Genomic DNA, 6,992 nt, shown 5'->3' with positions numbered 1-6,992 from the left:
CACATTCACCGCCTCTTCAAACGAAGACGGATGCACACGGAAGACTTCCATTCTGGCCACGCCAGACGGAGGCCTTCTATAAAGACGGTCGCTCAGACCGCCCCAGGAAGGGGTTTTGCTGCCATCTCGGCAATGAGAGTACGCATCTCTTGGACATAGTCCACCAATTCCTTGTTGCCCTGTCGGGCGGCGAGGAAACGCGCTCGTACGCGATATGCCTGGTTAGCCGGCTAGAACACTCGTGAGAGCTGTAACTTCAGCTTCGCCCAGGAGGGAAACGCAGCTTCGACCGAAGTGCCGCACGTCAGTGCTCATTCTCACGCTTGACCACCGAGCTTTGAGATGGCTAGCGCCACGCGCTGTTGCTCGATCTGGAACATGGCGGATGCGATGGCCATCTCGCCCTCTCTCACTCATAGCAGGAGATTCTCACCATCTTTCCCTCGAAGACCTTAACGCTCACCATGAGCGGCTTAGGTCGTGGAAAATCTTGCGTCACCGACGGTGGCGTCATAGACGCAAATGATGCAGACATCTTCTGCTGCAGGTGCTCTAGCAGCGCGTTTTCGCAATTTGAAAACGCCTCTAGACGCGCACTGACGCCCTCAGGGCCAAGCAAGGACATCCTGCAAGTCCTGGGGCAAGGAGCAAAATTGATCCATTCTCACAGAGGATCCGTTTAAAACGACTCTGGTGTAGATTGACTACAAGTGCTACCAAGTGCAGCGGGGTTGCCGTAACTTTGCGTTTTGAGGGAGCGTAAGTTAGGTCACCGACCTTTCGTTCTATACTTAGAACAAGTACGAGTTTAGCGGATCGTAATCCACTTACTCCAAGAGTAATTATTGCCTTAACCCAAGGCTAATTAGCCCTTCCGTTTAAATCCAAAACTGATTTTATTTTTTTTATCTGCGGCAAAGCCGCCTTATTTTAATTGTACAGATCTTTCTATATATATATAGTAAAATCTTAATACATGCATAACTACTGGCTTTTCAGCCACGTACCGTATTCTTGTTTGGTCACACCATGCCCATCTCGTGTGACACCCCCAGGGTACGTGTAACCCCGTTACAATGAGCGCTCCTACCAAATGCGGATGCGAGAGATTCTTAGATAAGTAGCACAATTAATTTTCTTTGCTTCTCCAAGAGTCTACATATTTAGAATTGATTGTCGTCAGTCAAGCACTATAAAGACATTTTACTGTTTTCTACTGTTTTTACATGCGGCTAGCAGCTCTCGCAAATTTTGGACTCCTTCTTTTTTTTGAGAAATCCGTAATCAACATAAATATCGAATCTCGGGGCTTTTGACTAGTCACAATTGCACTCATTGTAATGTGATTCCGAATTTTAACACAATTGTACCGTATTGTGATGAATATTCGAGCCATCCTGGCAAGTTTAGTCAAATCATTTGCAGAATTACATTCGTTGGCTGACCTCAAGCAATGCATTAAGCATGATTTATTTATATGGATAACGAAATAAGGATAATATTAGCTTCTTCTTTTGGCTAGTTCAATTTAAATTGAATTATATCGTTTTTTGACAAAAGCAGCATGTAAAAGAGAATTTCGGTTTTGCGGCCCAAACACGTAGCCGTGCCAGGGTGGTGTACTATGGAAAAGCATCAAGATAAGTTATCAGTACGGAATGAAATGATAAAGTTGATAAACGAGAGGACCTTGGAACACGTGGGCTATTAACATACGCAAATCATACAATAAAAATTAGGCTTTTTTCAATGGTCTTTGAAATCAGCATTGATATTGATTGTACCTTCTATTGTTTGATCAAGTATTAATTAGCAAATGTTAATAACTAGGTACTAAAAAGGCTCTCGGCTCGGAATTCTCTCGACAGCCCGTGAATTTAATCTGCGAGTTAGGATAAAGACGGACTTCACGGGTCAACGCATCTGATATGAATGGTGGTCTGCAACGCCGTGGCACTTGGTAGTATATCGCCTTATATGACGACCGAGTCTGAATAAGATGGTTCATCCCTTACACTTCACCATCGTTGAGAATGGAACATTGTATGTTTTAAAATATGTCCTAGGAACGCTAGGTGCGTTAAAAAGCTTATGTTCTTAGTTGGTCCTGACAAGGTATTGTAATTGGTGGTGCAGATCTCGAAAAAAATCATCATTTATCTGGAGATGATTAACAGCCACGAATGTGTCCTGATAGATACCCCAATAATACTCTTAGTTTAAGACGTTGGCGAAAGTAACGCTGACCCCTCCAAAGCTACCGCTCCTACTTAGGGTATGCGCTTCGAGGAACCTCTGACAACAGAGGTCAATCCGACGATGGCCTTGCTCTGCTTCATAACTAATAACAATGAATCGCTCTAGAGATCTCCAGGCGGGTCAATTATGCGCAAAATTCTAATTTTCCGTATGGTATTTAGCAGCCGAGACATTTTCATGATGCTGCTTTTCATCGCACTGCCATTGTCGGCCCACCGCATGCGGTCAGAGGATTACACCGACCGTCAAGATATAGTTTGCTTGATCATGTGCACAAACTGATAGCTGTCATGGCCGCAATGCTAGCAAATTTCTTGAGAGCTGGTGCGACGAGGCTGCCGTAGTTCTTTGCATAGAAGAAGCTTACTAAGGTCACCGACCTGACGTTCTTCACTAGAACCGGTATGAGTGTAGTGGATCGTAATCCGCTACCTCCAAGAGTTCCCGAAACGTTAACCCGAGGAAAATGTACTCTTCTCTTAAAAATCAAAATGTATTCATCTGTTATTTGCGGCAGAGCCGCCTATATTTTACTCTATAAGTTTTCTTCACTAAATAATAAAATTCAATTGATATGCATAACTACTGGCAGACCCAAGTAGTGGCTTCTTGTTTCGGTGTAGCCACATCATTGTGTGGTTTCACGATCTTACACCTTTGTACGGTCACACAATCTTGTGTGACCAACCCTTTCATAGAAGAGTACGTGTAATTCCGTTACGCTCCCCCCATCAAAATTGTGAGTACCCACAATTCACATTTTATTGTCGTCTCGTACGAGGCTCGCGTGTCTTAGTCACCTTTAGGCCCTAAGGACCTTCTTCAGGCATTTTCTGCTCAATGTGCCCTGTGTCTATATCACGAAAACACCCAGCTTCCCTGGGACCGAGAGCGCCCGCGGGCAGAGCCTTTCATCGTATCCTGCACGCGGTGCAACTCCGGACAGTACGTCCGCGGCTTAACGAGAAGCACATTCCAAGCTCTCAGCTACCGGACGCCGCACACCATGCTCGCCACAGGAGACGGATTTCCTCGTCGAGGACCGAAGAAAGCCGACTACGAATCGGCGGACTAAGAGTCGTTCATAGAATGGGAAGACGAGGAAAGCGAGGTGCGCCAGCGGCACGACGTGAGCCCTGCTCGAAACTTGCGGACACCGTGTCCGTTTTCCGACCTCTCGACATCCGGGGACAATCGCCTCGATGGGGCACAGGAGCAGCAATTGAAGGCTACTCACAGGACGGCTCTCATGCGCTCGTATCCACGTTCAGTCCTTGGCCTTCGTATGGAATATGGCCTCCGCTCTGCTAATCTTGCTCATGAAGCAAAAGACGCGATCACTTGATCGTTAGGCGACTGCGTAGACGGGCCCCGGTCATTACAGAAGCCGAGATCGACTAATAAATAGCTATCCGGGCTTGCTTCTTGGAACCTCAAGAAATCCTAATGGATAGGTACCGAACGCAATCTTCGATTCATGTTTGCCCGACTCAAAGACTCAAGGCATAACGCCGACTTCCTACGTATTGTCGCCCTGTTACATACGGAATTATCCATTACGCTTCCACGAGCTCTGTGGTTTCTCACACAGTTGAATCTACGACCACTGCAGCTCAGGGCCATAGCTCGAGCTCGAGCTCGGCTCATGATCCTTCGGCTTCTCAAGCTACTGCTGAAGCTGAGAAGCGTGGCGACGTGAGCACGACATTTTTGAAGCGATACAGCAGCTTTTTATAAACGTGGTTCCGCAATTCAATGGCAGGCTCGACCTGCATCTGCTAGCTTAACTCTGCATTGACTGTTGTGGCTGTCCACCGTCATGATCTCTGCATTACCTGGGTCGTCTAAAGGATCAGAAAATCGGAGCGGCATGATTGCTCAGGTCATAAGCGTCCACGCTGTCTGGGCAGTCATGTCGAAGTCGCACCTCAGACTCCCACGAGTTCTCGAAGTTTAGGTATCCTTTCCACATCACAAGATATTGGGTTTGACTCTGTCGACGACCTCGAATCCCAAGGCGTTCCACGTGACAAGAAGTCGTTGATGTGGCATTGAAAGCCTCAACTTTAAGTCGATACAACTTGGTTCGAATGCCAGCTCTGATTGCTCGTCGAGTCGGCCTGAGCCGATGAATATCAGCTATGGTGAGGACGAGGGGGCAGATCTCCGAGCTGCTGAGCGAGCGTTTGTACACTCGACCGTATTTTGTCTGTGAAGACACCCGTCATTTTTGGACTGGTAGTCCTATTCACAAGGCACGTCAAGTTTAATCGAGCCGACGCCCCACTTCTCGCCAGTCATTTGGTTTGTCGTGGGGAAACGACAACGCCCACGAGGCATGAGGCGCTCAACTGGGGGAGAACTGAGTTCTGTTGAGCCTCAAAGAGGTGGAAGGCAGCGGCCACTCTGCACTATATATATTGTTTTCTGTTTTAAGATGTAGTAAATAGATCTAATTAGGCGATTTATGGTTTTCTTTGTGATCCTTCGTAGAAGCAGTTCTGTTGTCTCTAAGGTTTAGGCACAGTCACGGTGCCGAGGGTCTCTGTGAACCTCGGTGTCGAATTTCTTTGCTTTAATAGCGTAGAACGCTGCTTGAGCGTAGAATATGATCCAAGGTATGACCCCACCCTTGGTATGGCATGGGTGGAACACGATCGACTGGAGGTCGAAGACCTTCGCACGTCTCCTGGTGGAGTTTTGGTAAGTCATGAGCCCACCTCCGCTGGAATGCAGAATTGCGATTGGCCCGAGCATTGAACAGAGACGTTAGATATGCTGGAGATCGGAGATATCCGAGTTGTCGAACACCGAAGGTGTTTCGGACAAGAATTCTGAGCCTGGCTCGCGGGCTGAATGTGGGGTGGTACGTATCCACTGAGTTTTGCTCAAGTATCAAAGCAGTTGCTGCATGATAATAGGGCTTGGTCGGCCAAGGGTCGAGGCATCCAGGGCAAGGCTCCAGTGACGAGGAGTAGCGCGTAACATTGAGAGCTGCTCCCGTTTCGAAGCAGTTTGCGGTATGCAAGAGTGGCATGGTCGGACGAGGTCCGGGGCATCGAGGGGAAGCCCTAGTGATGCGCATGGTGTGGCACGTAATTCACCGAGAACTGCTCACGTATCAAAGCAGTTGCTGCATGCAAGAGTGGCATGGTCGGTTGAAGTCTGGAACATCTTGGACACGGCCCTTCTGATGCGCGTGGCACATTATCCACTAGCGAAGACTGTGGGAATTTTGCTCTTCATCGGATGCTGTTAATAAAATCAAGGCTCCGATGGAGCAGATAGTGGGGACACTGACGACGCTGAGTGCCGGTTCCCACTGGTCTCCATGAGATCAAAAATTCTTTAGAAAGGAGACGGCGATGCCGTATGATATCTGCAAGACGCAGGGCGTCGACCCTGACCCAGGGTGTGTTCTCCGTAGACGATAGCGCACAGCTATACACCTTTGTCAATGGTTTGACGGGGTGACGGCAACGTCGCCCTTGCGGCCATTCCCGCGATGGATGCTCTTCTTGAGCTGGACCAGATATACTTCAAAGGGTTTAACGGTGCCTTGAAGGCAAGCGACTTAGCCGAGATGGCCATAATAAGACCGAACAAGGAGATAAAGTCTGGATGAAGATGTCCTGAAGGAAACCAAGAGAGTGTTGAACGCACAAAGTGGATCTTCAATCGTTTGGAACTCCTCGAATCCGTTCCATCCTTAAGTACAATATTTGGCGCGTAACCCACTGAGCACTACCCAAGTATCAAAGCAGGTGCTGCATGCCTAGAGTGGCATGGTCAGCAAAAGGCCGAGGCATCAAGGGCGAGGCCCTTCTGATGCGCGTGGTGTGGCAGGTTCTCCCCTGGACGAAGACTGCTGAAATAGCAGCTCTTCGTCATTGGTTGTTAAAACATCAAGGCTCCGATGAAGCAGGGACTTGGGACACTGGACGACGATGAGTGCGTGCTTCCACTGGTCTCGACAGGACGTAAAATCCCTTTAGAGAGGAGACGGTGATGGCGTATGATATCTACAAGACGCAGGGAGTCGCACTGACCCAGAATGTGTCTAGCTATACACCCTTGTCAACGGTATGACGGGGGAGGAAGATGACGATGTCACCCTCGCGGCTATTTCTGCGGTGGATGCTCTTCTTGAGTTGGACGAGATATACTTCGAAGGATTTGGCGGTGCCTTGAAGGCAGGCAACTTAAATAAGGTGGTCATTATACGACCGAACGAGTGGATCAACAGATCGTCGCTTCTGGATGAAGCTGTCCTGGAGGACACCAAGAAGGCTGAGCGCACGTAGTGAATCGTCGCTCCTGAAGGATCCCTCGGATCCATACTTTTCTCTAGTAAAGAAATTATAATTCGTCTTCTCAAAAGACCCGCAGTCGATCCCACCTCCAGACCGAGGTGTGCGTCATGAGATCGACATGGTTTCGGAACTATATACTACGTAACGCGTCAGATGACCCTGCCCAAAGAGCAGAGTGACGTCATTTACGCCTTTTTCCGTGCGAAGCAAGACGCAGGAATGGTGCGTGGGAGCAAGTCTTTCCAATTACAACCCTATGTTTTGTGTCCGAAAGCCGAACGGCAAATAGCGTATCGTTCACGCTTACAATTAGCTCATCGCTGCCACCACTCCGACACAGACGCCGATCCTAGGAATCATGTTCTGCTGAACAATACCGTTGGCTGTACAAAGTACAGCGCACTCGACTTGGTCAATGTT

This window comes from Plasmopara halstedii, assembly GCF_900000015.1.
Source record: "Plasmopara halstedii genome assembly, contig: Scaffold_194, whole genome shotgun sequence".
Classification (NCBI taxonomy): Eukaryota; Oomycota; class Peronosporomycetes; order Peronosporales; family Peronosporaceae; genus Plasmopara; species Plasmopara halstedii.
Note: the sequence above shows the minus strand (reverse complement) of the source record.